Here is a 15360-nt window from a genome sequence, read left to right as displayed (position 1 = left end):
GGCTGACAGCTGCTGCAAACCACCATGGCACACGTATACCTATGTAACAAACCTACACGTTCAGCACATGTCTCCCAGAACTTAAAATTTAAAAACAAAACTAAAGTCAATATACAAAAATTAATTATGTTCCTATATACCAATAGCAAATAATCAGAAAATGAAGATATTCAAATATTACTTAAAACAGCATAAAAACTTATCAAATGCCTAGAAATAAAACTAACAAAAGATGTGTAGGGTGGGCGCGGTGGCTCACGCCTGTAATCCCAGCACTTTGGGAGGCTGAGGCAGGCGGATCATGAGGTCAGGAGATCGAGACCATCCTGGCTAACACATGAAACCCCGTCTCTACTAAAAATACAAAAAAATTAGCTGGGCGTGGTGGCAGGCGCCTGTAGTCCCAGCTACTCGGGAGGTTGAGGCAAGAGAATGGCGCAAACTCAGGAGGCAGAGCTTGCAGTGAGCGGAGATTGCGCCACTGTACTAAAGCCTGGGCGACAGAACAAGACTCCGTCCAAAAAAAAAAAAAAAGATGTGTAAAACCTGTACACTGCAAACATTGCAAAAAGAAGTCAAAGAAGACATAAGGAGAGAGATATATTATGTTCTTGAGTTGGAAATCTCAATATTTTTACATGTCAGTTCTCCCTAAATTAAGCAATGTAGTGAATGCCCAAGTCAAAATACTAGCAGGGTGTGTGTGTGTGTGTGTGTGTGTGTGTGTGTGTGTGTAAATTGCCAAGAAGATTCTAAAATGTATATGGAAATTCAAAAAATCTAGAAGAGCCAAGATAGTTTTTAAACAAAGAAGTACAAAGTTGGGGGACTTATAAACAAGTTTTCAAAACTCACTATAAAGCCATAATATTTAAAACTGTGGTCTGGACTTAAGTATAGACAAGTCATTAAGTCATAATAAAAGGAGAAAAAGCTGAGAAACAAACCTACACATATATGTTCACTTGATTTGCAATAAACACACCTCTACAATTCATTGGGGAAGTTATGCTCTTCACAGTAAGTGGTACAGGAAGCATTGATAGCTATACGAAAAACATTAATCTTGATATTTTATATCTTTACAACAATTAATCGGAGATCAGTCATAGACCAATACATTGACAGAGGTGTTGGTTACATGCATATATACTTATGTGTAATATCATCAAGATATACACTTGATTAGTGCAACTTACCATCTATGTTATACCTCAATAAAATGTGATTATTTATTTTAGGTTCAGGGGTACATGTGCAGGATATGCAGGTTTGTTACATAGGTAAACCTGTGCCATGGTGGTTTGCTATACAGACATCTCATCCCTATGTATTAAGCCCAGCATCCATTAGCTATTCTTCCTGAGGCTCTCCCTCTCCCAACCCCTCCTTCCTGACAGGCCCCAGTGTGCATTGTTCCCCACCATGTGTCCATGTGTTCTCATTATTCAGCTCCCATTTATGAGTGAGAGCATGCAGTGTTTGGTTTTCAGCTCCTGTGTTAGTTTGCTGAGGATAACAGCTTCCAGTTCCATCCATGTCTCTGCAAAGGATGTTATCTTCTTCATTTTTATGGCTGCACAGTATTCCATGGTGTTTATGTACCACGTTTTCTTTAACTGATGTATCATTGATGGGCATTTAAGTTGATTGCATGTCTTTGCTATTGTGAATACTGCTGCAGTGAACATACACGTGCATGTATCTTTGTAAGACAGTGATTTATATTCCTTTGGGTCTATACTCGGTAATGGGATTGCTGGGTCAAATGCTATTTCTGCCTCTACGTCTTTGAGGAATTGCCACACCGTCTTCTACATGGTTGAACTAATTTACACACCCACTAACCGTGTAAAAAGCATTCCTTTTTCTCTGCAACCTTGCCAGCATGTTATTTTTGGACTTTTTAATAATAGCCATTCTGACTGGCATGAGGTGGTATCTCATTGTGGTTTTGTTTGCATTTCTTTAGTGGTCGGTGATGTTGAGCTTTTTTTTTTTTTTCATATTTTTGTTGACTGCATGTATGTCTTCTTTTGAGAAGTGTCTGTTCACGTCCTTTGCCCACTTTTTAACGGGGTTGTGTGTTTTTTTCTTGTAAATTTCATTAAGTTCCTCGTAGAATCTGAATATCAGACCTTTGTCGGGCGGATAGATTGTACAAATTTTCTCCCATTCTGTAGCTCTTTCGTTTAATTAGATCCCATTTGTCAATTTTTGCATTTGTTGCAATTGCTTTTAGCATTTCGATCATGAAATCTTTGCCCATGCCTCTTTTCTGAATGGTATGGCCTAGATTTTCTTCTAGAGTTTTTATACTTTGGGGATTTACATTTAAGTTTTTAATCCATCTAGAGTTAATTTTTGGATATGGTGTAAGGAAGAAGTCCAGTTTCAATTTTCTATATATGGCTAGCCAGCACTCCAGCACCATTTATTAAATAGGGAGTCCTTTTCCCATTGCTTGTTTTTGTCAAGTTTGTTAAAGATCAAATGGTTGTTGGTGTGAGGTCTTATTTCTGAGTTTTCTATTCTGCTCCATTGGTCTATACATCTGTTCTTGTACTAGTGCCATGCTGTTTTGGTTACTGTAGCCCTGTAGTATAGTATAGTTTGAAGTCGGGTAGCGGGATGCCTCCTGCTTTGTTCTTTTTGCTTGGGATTGTCTTGGGTATTTGGGCTCTTTTATTGTTCTATATGAATTTTAAGATAGTTTTTTTTTTAATTCTGTGAAGAATTTCAATAGCAGTTTAATGGGAATAGCATTGCATCCATAAATTGCTTTGGGCAATATGGCCATTTTCATGATATTGATTCTTCCCATCCATGAGCACGGGATGTTTTTCCATTTTTTGTGTGTGTCTTCTCTGATTTCTTTGAGCAGTTGTTGTTTTCTCTGTGTTTGTTTTTCCTTTAACAGGCCACTCTACCATAGTGCTTCTGCAATTTGCTGGTGGTCCATTCAAGACCCCAGTCGCCTGACTTTCTCCCATCTACCTGGAGGTATTACCAGTGAAGGCTGTGAAATAGCAAAGATGGCAGCCAGCTCCTTCCTTTGGAAGCTCCATCCCAGGGGGATACTGACCTGTAGCAAGTCTACATACACCTGTAGGAAGTGGCTGGAGACCCCCATGGGGGAGTTCTTACCCAGTCAGGAGACATGGGATCAGGGACCCATCCAAAGAAGCAGTCTCGCTGCTTTTTGGTAGACCAGGTGTGCTGCGTTGCAGGGAACACTTCCTCCTCCTGACCACCTGTATTTTCCATAGCTGGCAGGCAGGAGTGGCTGAGTCTACAAACTGCAGTGATGCTGGCTGCCCCTCTCCACCTCCCGGGGAACTCAGACCCATCTGAGGTGGAATCCAACCTGTTGCTCTTGGTTGGCTAGGATTCCAAGCCAATGGGTCTTAACTTGTGAGGTACCGTGGAAATGGAGCCCACAGAATGACACTGCTTGGCTCCCTGGATTCAGCCCCTTTCCAAAATATGTATGGACAGATTTCCCACCTTGCTGAGGATCTCGGGGCCAGAGTACGTAAAACGTCTGGGTTTCTGTGTGTGCCTGAGCAGCTGATCTGCTGAGACTCCACAGCTCTGTGTATCAGACACAAGGCCCTGGTGGCATGGGCTTACAAGGGGATCCCCTGATCCATGGGTTGCAAAGATCAATAGGAGAAGTACTGTTTCCTGAGCAGGATTGGACAATCGCTCACTGCTTCCCTTGGCTGGGAGTGGGGGTTCCTTTGGCTCCACACTGCTCTCGGCTGGGCCATCACACCCTCTCTCCACTTTTCTTCATTCTCCATGGGGCGAGCTGTTCTTCCAGTCAGTCCCAATGGGAGAACCTGGATATCTCAGTTGAAGGTGCTGAATTCACCTGCCCCTTTTCATTCCTCTCCTTGAGTGCTAGGGAGTGCAGCTGCTTTTAATCGGCCATTTTGCATTACTCTAAACATTTCTTTTTTAGCCATAGTTCTTAATTCCCATAGCCCTTGGTTTATCATTAGTTTCTTAATTAAATAACCTGTCCACATTCTCCAGCCATGGGATGATGATTCAGGCTGGGGATCCAGGCCACTTTCTGAAAAGCTGCTGAACTTGAGGCCCTGTCCTGTTTGAACCTGAGCTAACACGCTGCAGAGAGGTACTCCTTCCACCTCTCAGCAACCGATGCCAGCCCTTAATAATTATAGTTTTATTGAGGTATAGTAAGTATTGTAAATTACATAAAATTAAACAATGACTTTCAGTTGGCATTTCACAGTAAACAGCATTATATGTTTGAAATTAGTTTAGTCATCCATGGAGCCTAAAGCAGTATGCTGCCACTATAATTGAGGATCTCGGCCGGGCACGGTGACTCAAGCCTGTAATCCTAGCACTTTGGGAGGCCAAGGCGGGTGGTTCACAAGGTCAGGAGATCGAGACCATCCTGGCTAACACGGTGAAACCCCATCTCTATTAAAAAAAAAAAAAAAAATTAGCCAGGCGTGGTGGCAGGCGCCTGTAGTCCCAGCTACTCGGGAGGCTGAGGCAGGAGAATGGCGTGAACCCAGGAAGCAGAGCTTGCAGTGAGCCGAGATTGCGCCACTGCACTCCAGCCTGGGCAACAGAGTGAGACTCCATCTCAAAAAAAAAAAAAAAAAAAAAGAGCAGCCATGATTCTTTACAATTCCTTCCACCAGGAGTTGGAGTCTATTTTCTACTCTGAATCTGGATTCAGATTCAGAATCATAGTATAATTTGCATTGTCCAATAAAATCGGGTAGAAGTAATATTATACTAATTTTGAGCCTGGGCCTTAAAAGCATTTACATTGTTTTGCTTGCTGCTCCTGGTACTCTTGCCACTGCCATCATGTGAACAGGCCTGAAGTAGCCTACTAGAGAATGAGAGACCACATGGGACCATTCAGCCAAGTCATGTTATTTTCTTTTCTTTGATTTAAAAAAAACTGTTTTTTTATTCTTTAAAAAAATTTGAACTGACACATAATAGTTGTTCATATTTATAAGGTAGAGGGTGATATCTCAAAACCTGTGTACAATGTGCAACGATCAAATCAGGATAATCAGCATGTCCATCACCTCAAATATTTATCATTCTTTGTGGTGGGAACACTCAAGAGCCTTTCTTTTTAAAAATATACAATAAATTGTTAACTGTAGTCACCCTCCAGTGCTATAGAATACTAAAACTTATTCCTCTCTGTAAGCTGAAATCTGACATTTCTTTGTTGATTTTCTGACTAGATGATCTGTCCAGTGCTACGAGTAGGGTGTTATGGGGTGTTAAAGACCCCAACTGTTACTAGATTGGAGGCTGTCTTTCCCTTTAGATCTAATATTTGCCTTGTTTATCTGAGTGCTCTAGTGTTGGATACATATATGTCTGCAATTATTATATCCTATTGCTAAGTTGATCCTTTCATCATTATAAAATATCTGTCTTTGTCTCCTCATGCAGTTTGACTTAAAGTCTGTTTTATCTGATATAAGTATGGCTACTCCTGCCCACTTTTGGTTTCTGTTTGCCTGGAGTATCTTTTTCTATCCCTTCACTTTCAGTCTGTGTGTACCTTTACAGGTGAAGTTAGTTTCTTATAGGCAGTATGTAGTTGGGTTTTTTGTTTGTTTGTTTATCTTGGCAACCAACTCTATATCTTTTAATTGGGAATTTGATCTGTTTACATTCAAGGTTACTATTAATAGATGAGGATTTATCCTGTCATTTTATTCTTTTTTTTTTTTTTTTGGTTGTTTTGTATAACCTTTGTTCTTTTCTTCCTCTGTTTTTTTTTTTTTTTCCTAATCTTTGTGGTTTGGTGGATTTCTGTAGAGATAAAGTTTGATTTCTCTCTCTTTCTTATGTATCTGCTCTACCAGTGAGTTTTATAGTTTGGTGTTTTTCATGATGGTAGCCATCCTCTTGCTTTCATTTGTAGAATCCCCCTTAAGCATTCCTTGTAAGGCCAGTCTACTGGTGATGAATTCCCTCAGGTTTTGCTTGTCTGGGAAATACTTTATTTCTCCCTCATTTCTAGAGGATAGCTCTGCTGGGTATAGTATTCTTAGTTTATAGTTTTTTTGTATTTTTTTCCTTTCAGTACTTTGACTGTAACATCCCATTGTCTACTGACCTGTAAAGTTTCCACTGGAAAATCCACTGTTAACCTAAAGGAGTTTCCCTTACATGTGATTTGATGCTTTTTTCTTGCTGTTTTTAATATTTCCTTTTTTTTTTTTCAGACACTCCTACTCTGTCACCCAGGTTGAAGTGCAATGGTGTGATCTCAGCTCACTGCAACCTCCACCTCCTGGGTTTAAGCATATCTCATGATTCAGCCTCCCAAGTAGCTAGAACTACAGGTGCACGCCACCACACCTAGCTAAGTTTTTTTTGTATTATTAGTAGAGATGGGGTTTCTTCATGTTGGCCAGGCTGGTCTTGAACTCCTGGCCTTGTGATCCACCCACCTCAGCCTCCCAAAGTCCTGGGATTACAGGTGTGAGCCACCGCACCTGACCAATATTCCCTCTTTTTGACTTTTGAAAGTGTGACTATCATGCACCTCAGAGAAGACCATCTTGAGTTGATTCTATTTGAGAACCTTTGAGCTTCTGAGATTTCACCCATATGTCTCCCATGTCTGTGTTTAAAGCTCTTGATTATATATATAGATATAGATATAGATATAGATATAGATATAGATATAGTTTTTTTTTTGAGACAGGGTCCCTCCCTGTCAACCAGGTTGGAGTGCAGTGGCATGATCTCAGCTCACTGCAACCTCCACCTCCTGGGTTCAAGCTATTCTCGTGCCTCAGCCTCCCAAGTAGCTGGGATTGCAGGCATGCACCACCACACCTGACTAATTTTGTGTTTTTTTAGATATGGGATTTTGCCATGTTAATCACTCTTGTCTTGAACTCCTGGCCTCAAGTGATCCACCTGCCTTGGCCTCCCAAAGTGCTGGGATAACAGGAGTGACCTACTGCATCTGGTCTCTTGATTATTTTTTATTTTATTCCTTAAATTCTTCAGCTCCAAGATCTCTGTTTGGTTTTTAATGACATCTATATCTTTGTTGAATTTCTCATAAGATGATAAATTGTTTTTCTAATTTCATTGATTTGTCTATCTGTATTCTCTTGTATCTCACAGAGTTTCCTCAAGATCCTTATTTCAAATTCCTTCTTAGCCATTTGATATACTCTTAAAATTTAGGGTCTGTTAATGGGGGATTATTGTGTTTCTTTGGGGATGTAATGTTTCCTTGCTTTTTATGTTTCTTGTGGCCCTGAATTGATTTTTGCACATCTGGTGGAACAGGTGCCTCTTCCAATGTTATGGAGCTTTCATAGAGAAATATTTTTTCCAATAGTTGTCTCCTAGTGTTCATTATGGAGTAGGGCGATTTGACTTTGGTTCTAGGTGGGTGCGGTAATACAGTCTTCATGTGACTTCTTTGGCTGTAATCAGCATTTAGAGGTGTCTCTGAGTGCCTCAGTGGCCTAGATGGTGAGTGTTTGTGGAGACAGTGGTATGGCTTTTCTTGGGGTGGGAGCCATCAGTCGGATTCGTTCCAAGGCCCTAGAGGTATGCATGCTAGGTGCAGTGGCTTTGCTAGTGGTGGGGTGGTGCCACCAGCAGGGTGGGCACCAGGCAGGCCAGTCCTCAGGGTCTTAGAAGTGCATGCAGCATATGGCAGCTCTGCTGGTCAAGGGGGTGGAGCTGTTGGCAGCAGTGGGTGCCAGATGGGATGGGCCTTGAGGGGTGCATGGAGCACGCAGTGGCTCTGTCAGCTGAGGACAGCCAAGTCATTTTAGACTAGCCAGTCCTCAGATGACTCAGTAGCTGCCCACAGATGCATGAATGAACTCAGTTGAGAGAGGCAATCCTCTCTGTGAGCACAGAATTGAACAGTTAAGCCCATCTCAAATTCACAAACCATAGTATCATGAGCCAAATAAATAGTTGCTGTTATAAGCCAGTAAGTTTGGGGGTGGTTTGTAACCACTGGTACAATTGTAACTGGTATCAATCCATTATGATTGTTTTACTTGAAAGAGTACCTTTTGGAAAGAACATTGACATTTCTGGGTCAATATTAAACTTATGACTACACAGTCTACATTCACTGAGAAATGAGTATTTTTAAGATAAACACCCTTACCTTAATTGGATTCCGATAGAAAGATTGGCCTCCCGAAGATGGAAACGACATAGCGACAATACGTTCTGGAAGTCAAAATCATCACTATTACAAACATTATTATAGATTTAAAATAACATACAAAAGTTAATTTTATATGATCAGACTCCATTTTCACAGAAAAATACCTTTTAAGATTGAGGTTGACAGAAAAGAGCTAATACTCAGGGTAATCAAGATAACATATTAAATTATCCAACATAATGACCATTAAGCTGGCATGGTGTTCTTAACACTCCACTGGTTCAAACCATATGCCATGTACTTATGTTGGCCTCAGTCTGAAGTTCCCCCTGTTCTTGGAATTTATTTCTTATCTTAAATACCAAAGAAAATCCAAGAGTTCTGGGCACCAGTGATGGTGGGAACTCCCAACGTGCTTTGTAGCCCTCTGACTCAGAACACCTGAGATCTACAAAGCTGTGACCTCATTCTCTGGGGTTCTAGGAAGAGAAGCGGTCTCTCTGGGATCCTTGGGATTCAGGATAACTACTAGAACTTAATAAACTGAAACTCAAATGGAGTCAGCTGAAAATCCATTCAAATTTTTGTGCTGCAACCGAGTAGTCCTGAATTGAGATGACATGGAAATCTTCCTTGCCAGGGCTAAACCACAAATATGTCACACTATCACAATGGCATAGCATATAGCCTCACTAATAAAGAATACTTTGAATGAATGTGGCTTAGACGAGGCAAAAACAAAATAAAAATATAATTACAAGAAAAAGTGAAGTTAATATAAGTAAATCAACAGTTAAGTGTCACAAACCTGTAATAAAAGTGAGGTCTAGGTCAAATCCATCCCTTTCGTATCACCTTTTGTTTCCTGAAACCTGAGAGTTTAAAACCATTATTAGTTGGTGAAACATAAATCAACATAAAAATAAAGAACATTATACAGTATAGATATCAACCCTTGCCAATGGGTCCCAAAACACAAAATATTTTTCTGAATCGTAAGCATGTTTTGCCCACTTACCAGCCTTCTTATCAGCTTTCCAAGTTGTCTTTTTAGATGAGCCAGATGAAAAACTCTTATCAGAATGATAAGTTGTAGAAGTTGAAATAAATGTGTCCATCTAAAAATAAATTTAAAAGATCAATTTTTGCTTCAGAAACAGACAATTTTATGAATATAAATTAAGTTTAGAGCAGCAGTTGTTAACCAGGGACAATTTTCCCTCCTCTCCTCAATCACCTACATGGGGGATATTTGGCAGTGTCTTGAGGCATTTTTGGTTTTCACAACTGGTGTGCTTGTGTGTGTGTGTGTGTGTGTGTGTGTGCGCGCGCGCATGCATGCGCTACTTCCATCTAATGGATAGAAGCCAGGAATTCTGCTAAACATCCTGCAATGAATATAACTGCTCACCACCCTCCTATGACAATAATGATCTGGCCCAAAATGTTAGTAATGCTGAGGTTGAAAAATTCTGGTCTAGAGAAATAGTGAAACAATAGAGTCTTAGAATTTGTAAATTTAATTTTGGGATTTGAGACTAGCATTTTCAATTTTTCCACATCAAAACAAATTGAGGATTCTTGTTCACCTTTGTTACTCCCATCTGTAACAGAGGTTCACTACAGCTGCTAATGCACATTAGGCAGGCAACAGATTGAGATACTTCCCAAGTGTGCTAGCTGATATCTCTCCTACCGTCAGAAACATCAAAGCAGATAACTGATGGTCTCGACTAGTGCTTATCTGGTTTGAGCATGCATAAAGAAGAGTCATCTGCAAAAGCGTGTTAAGCTACAGATTGTTGGATCCCAGAGATATTGATTCAGTGGGTCCAGGGTGGGGCCTAAGGTATTTTTCTTGTATTTCTAGCAAGCTCTCAAGTGATGCTGAGGTTTCTAGTCAGAGGACCACATTGGCTGAGGTGATTTTCAAACAACTCCAAAAGCCTATCACTTAACATGCTTAGTTGGTGCCTGAGTTGTAGTCCAGGGAAGCTAGGGTACAGAAAGAAACCCGGTATTTGACCCATGAACAAGCTTAGGAAGCCACAAACATCTCCATCCCAGTATACATTTGCTCTTCCATTTTCCTCATTGTCACAGTAGAAAAGAAGAACAAAAAGAGAGTCACCAGGTCCTCATACACCCTTTAGTTTCCTAATCCCTAACAGTTCTAACTTTGCCTTAGCTTTCTTTGTTTCTACCACAACTATACTGCAAAACTCTACTGTTGTGTTGCTATACGTGTCATCTCCTAGTTTTCTGTTCTGTTTTCTATTTCTTAGAACATCATGATTGAGGCTGGGCACGGTGGCTCATGCTTGTAATACCAGTACTTTGGGAGGCCGAGGTGGGCAGATCACTTGAGGTCAGGAGTTCGAGACCAGCCTGACCAACATGGTGAAACTCGTCTCTACTAAAAATACAAAAATTAGCCAGGTATGGGGGTGCATGCCTGTAATCCCAGCTACTCGGGGGGCCGAGGCAGGAGAATCACTTTAACCGGTGGGGCAGAAGTTGCAGTGAGCCCGAGATCATGCCACTGAACTCCAGCCTGGGCAACACAGTGAGACTCCATCTCAAAAGAAAAAAAAAAAAGGAAAAGAAAATCGTGATTCATGGACACAGGAAGGGGAATATCACACTCTGAGGACTGTGGTGGGGTGGGGGGAGGGGGGAGGGATAGCATTGGGAGATATACCTAATGCTAGATGACGAGTTAGTGGGTGCAGCGCACCAGCATGGCACATGTATACATATGTAACTAACCTGCACAATGTGCACATGTACCCTAAAACTTAAAGTATAAAAAAAAAAAAAATTAAAAAAAAAAGACCACTCAAACTAGAAAAAAAAAAAAAGAAAATCGTGATTAAAGTCACTCAAATTTTGCATTTGCTCAAATAAATTCCCTCTTGGCTGTGGGAAAAACCCAGAGAGAACATTATGTGTAAGGGATTTGTAGTTGAAGCACAGAGGGGAATTGTTTTTAATATCAAATTTTTTTATGTATCACATATGAAACTAATAAGAATGTCACACTTGATCTTAGCCAAAAGGTCAAAAATGATACAAATGGGAATTTGACGAGAACTTCAAAATGTAGTGAAGTTAAAGTTAGTACAAGAAGTAAAGTCCTTCTTTGGCTACTCCATCTTTTTTATTCAATTAATGGTACTTGGTGTGTATACTCTTCACTGGTCCCTAAATATCACAATCTTTTAGTTTCAACCTATGTGGGAATTTACCTAAACATTTCATTTTAAAGCAACATATTTGGTATAAAATGAGCCATTTGAAGTTGAAAAGATTATACAGAATAAAAGCCACAGAAAATGCAAAAAGTAAATGAAAAATTTTAAGAGAAGTGAGTCTTATATTTCATACCTGGGAATATCCTTAAGAAACTTAACGTCAAAAAAATGTAAACGACATCAACCAGCAGAATAATCACAGTAACAGCAGTATCTAAAATGTTAAGTAAATCAGAAAAATAATGCTGTCTCCTGTAATATAAAACAGAAAAATATGAGTTCATCTCCCCTGCAAGAAGAGATAGGAATGTTTAAAGACCACAACTATTGACTGATCCCCATTAAGAATTCTACTTTCATACATTATTTAAAATGCATTTTCTAGAGTAGACTAAGGGAAAAAGATAACATTCATGGGAAGTTTTCAAACAATAAATTTATATTCATCATTTGACACATATATATGACTAAAACACCAATATGGCAATTTAAGTATAGCAAGACATATAATTAAATGCATATTAACCACCCTTATCATAGATGATGAGGTATCTATCCCCTCAAGCATTTATCATTGTGTTACAAACAATCCAATTACACTTTCAGTCATTTTAAAATGTACAATTGTTATTGACTATAGTCACCCTGTTGTGCTAGCAAATAGGTGTTAATTCATTTTTTTCTATTTTTTTGTACCTATTAACCATCCCCACCTCCCCACCCCCAACCTCCTACTACCATTCCCAGCCTCTGATGACCATCCTTCTACTCATGTCTATGAGTTCAACTGTTAACCCTTTTAGAGCCCACAAATAAGTGAGAACATGTGGTGTTTGTCTTTCCGTGCCTGGCTTATTTCAGTTAACATAGTGATCTCCAGTTCCATCCATGTTGTTGCAAAAGGCAGGATCTCATTCATTTTTATAGCTAAATAATACTCTCTTGTGTATATGTACTATATTTTCTTTATCCATTCATCTGTTGATGAACACAGGTTGCTTCCAAACCTTGGCTCTCATGAACAGTGCTGCAACAAACATGGGAATGCAGGTTATCTCCTCTATGTACTGATGTCCTTTCTTGTGGGTACATACCCAGCAGTGGGATTTCTGGATCATATGGTGGCTTTATTTTTAGATTTTTTGAGGAACCTCCAAACTGTTCCCCATAGCGGTTCTACTAATTTACAGTCCCACGAACAGTGTATGAGGGTTCTCTTATCTCCACATGTTTGCCAGCATTTGTTATTGCCTGACTTTTGGATATAAGCCATGTTAGCTGGGATGAGATGATATCTCACTGTAGTTTTCTCTAACGATCAATGTTAAGCACCTCTTCACATGCCTGTTTACCATCTGTATGTTTCCTTTTGAGAAATGTCTATTCAAATCTTATGCTCATTTAAAAAAATCATAGTATTAGATTTTTTTCCTATAGAGTTGTTGGAGCTCCTTATATATTCTGGTTATTTATCCCTTGTCAGATGGGTATTTTGCAAATATTTTCTCCCATTCTGTGGGCTGTCTCTTCACTTTGTTAATTGTTTCCTTTGCTATGAAGAACCTTTGTAACTTCATGTGATCCCATCTGTCCATTTTTGCTTTGGTTACCTGTACTTGTAGGGTATTGCTCAAGAAATTTTTGCTCAGACCAATGTCCTGAAGATTCTTCCCAATGTTTTCTTGTTATAGTTTGAGGTCTTAAGTATGTAATCCATTTTGATTGGATTTTTATATAAGGTGAGAGGTAGGGGTCTAGCTGCATTTTTCTGCATGTGGACATCCAGTTTTCCCAGAACCATTTGTTGAAGGGACTGCCTTTTCCTCAATGTATGTTCTTGGCAAATTTGTTGAAAATGAGTTCACTGTAGGCGTGTGGATTTGTTTCTGGGTTCTCTATGCTTTTCCATTGGTCTATGTGTCTGTTTATGCAAGCGCCATGCTGTTTTGGTTACTATAGTTCTGTAGTATAATTTAAAGTCAGGTAATGTGATTCCTCCAGCTTTGTTCTTTGTGCTTAGAATAGCTGCTATTCTGGGTGTTTTATGGCTCCATATAAATTTTAGGATTTTTTTTTCTATTTCTGTGAAGAATGTCATTGCTATTTTGATAGGGAGTGCATTGAATCTGTAAATTGCTTTGGATAGTATGGTCTTTTGAACAATATTGATTCTTCCAATCCATGAACATGGAATCTCTTTCCATTTTGTGGTGTCCTTTTCAATTTCTTTCATCAGTGTTTCATCGTTTTCATTATAAAGATCTTTCACTTCTTTTGTTAACTCTTAGATTTTTAATTTTATTTCTGGCTATTGTAAATAGGATCACTTTTTAAAACTCTTTTTCAGATGGTTCACTGTTGGCATATAAAAATACTACTGATTTTTGTATGTTGATTTTGTATCCTGCAACTTTACCGAATTTATCAATTCTAATATTTTTTTGTGGACTCTTTAGTTTTTTCCAAATAAAATATATCATCTGCAAACACAAGGATAATTTTACTTCTTCCTTCCCAATTTGGATTTCTGTTTTTATTCCCTTTATTTCTTTATCTTCTGTGATTACTCTAGCTAGGACTTCCTGTACTATGTTGAATAACACTGGTGAAAGTGGGCATCCTACTTGTGTTCTAGATCTCAGAGGAAAGCTTTTCCATTTTTCCCCACTCAGTATGATACTGACTGGGGATCTGTCATATATGGTTTTTATTATATTGAGGTGTGTTACTTCTTTACCCAGTTTTTTTAGAGTGTTTATCATGAAGAAACGTTGAATTTTATCCAGCACTTTTTCAGCATTAACTGAAATGATCTTACAGCTTTTATCCTTTATTGTGTTGATATGATATATCACTTTGGTTGATTTGCATATTTTGAACCATCCTTGCATCCCAGGGATAAATCCCATTTGTCATGATGAATGATCCTTCTAATGTATTGTTACATTCAGTTTTCTAGTATCTTGTTGAGGATTTTTGCATCAATATTCATCAGATATATTGGCCTGTTGTCTTTTTTTTTTTTTTTTTTTTTTTGAGACAGAGTCTCACTCTGTCACCCAGGCTGGAGTCCAGTGGCATGATCTGGGCTCACTGCAACTTTCATTCCCAGGTTCAAGTGATTCTCATGCCCCAGCCTCCAGAGTAGGTGGGATGACAGGCACCTGCTACCATGCCCAGCTAATTTTTCTATTTTTAGTAGAGACAGGTTTTCACCATATTGGCCAGGCTGCTCTTGAACTCCTGACTTCAGGTAATCCACCTGCCTCAGCCTCCCAAAGTGCTGTGATTACAGGTGGGAGCCACTGCTCCCAGCCTGTTTCTTTTTTTGACGCATCTTTGTCTGCTTTTGATATCAGGGTAATACTGGCCTTGTGGAATGAGTTTGGAAGTATTCCTTCATCTTCTGCTTTTTGGAACAGTTAAAGCAGGAGTGGTATTCGTTCTTCTTTAAATGTTTGGTAGAATTCAGCAGGGAAGCCATCAGGTCTCAGTATATATATTGGCTATATATGTTGGATGAATATATACTTAAAATTGTTATAGCCTCTTGCTGAATTGATCCCTTTATCATGATATAGTGACATTCTTTGTCTCTTCTTATCGTTTTTGTCTTGCAATCTATTTTATCTGATACAAGGATAGCGACTCCTGCTCTTTTTTGGTTTCTACTGGAATGGAATATATATTTCCATTCCTTTATTTTCAGACTAATGGGAGAAGAGTGTTTCTTGTAGGCAACAGATCAATGGGTCTTTTGTTTTTTGTTTTGTTTTTTTATTTATTTATTTTTTGAGGTGGAGTCTCACTCTGTTACCAGGCTGGAGTGCAGTGGCACGATCTCGGCTCACTGCAACCTCCGCCTCCTGGGATCAAGAGATTTTCCTGCCTCAGCCTCCTGAGTAGCTGGGGCTACAGGTGTGCACC

At 39.3% G+C, this 15360-nt stretch overlaps 1 long non-coding RNA gene and 1 pseudogene across 1 annotated transcript in view; one reads left to right on the top strand and one right to left on the bottom strand.

The window, feature by feature from the left end:
• Window positions 1-15360, top strand: part of LOC129136832 (uncharacterized) — a 131173-nt gene that overhangs the window by 59736 nt on the left and 56077 nt on the right. The window lies entirely within an intron of this gene.
• The window catches only part of LOC735346 (phosphatidylinositol 3,4,5-trisphosphate 3-phosphatase TPTE2-like), a 108821-nt pseudogene that overhangs the window by 46211 nt on the left and 47250 nt on the right, over window positions 1-15360 (bottom strand).

Source organism: Pan troglodytes, chromosome 14 (genome assembly GCF_028858775.2).
Source record: "Pan troglodytes isolate AG18354 chromosome 14, NHGRI_mPanTro3-v2.0_pri, whole genome shotgun sequence".
NCBI lineage: Eukaryota > Metazoa > Chordata > Mammalia > Primates > Hominidae > Pan > Pan troglodytes.
The sequence above is the reverse complement of the archived record's forward strand: the minus strand, read 5'-3'. Positions and strand labels throughout refer to the sequence as shown.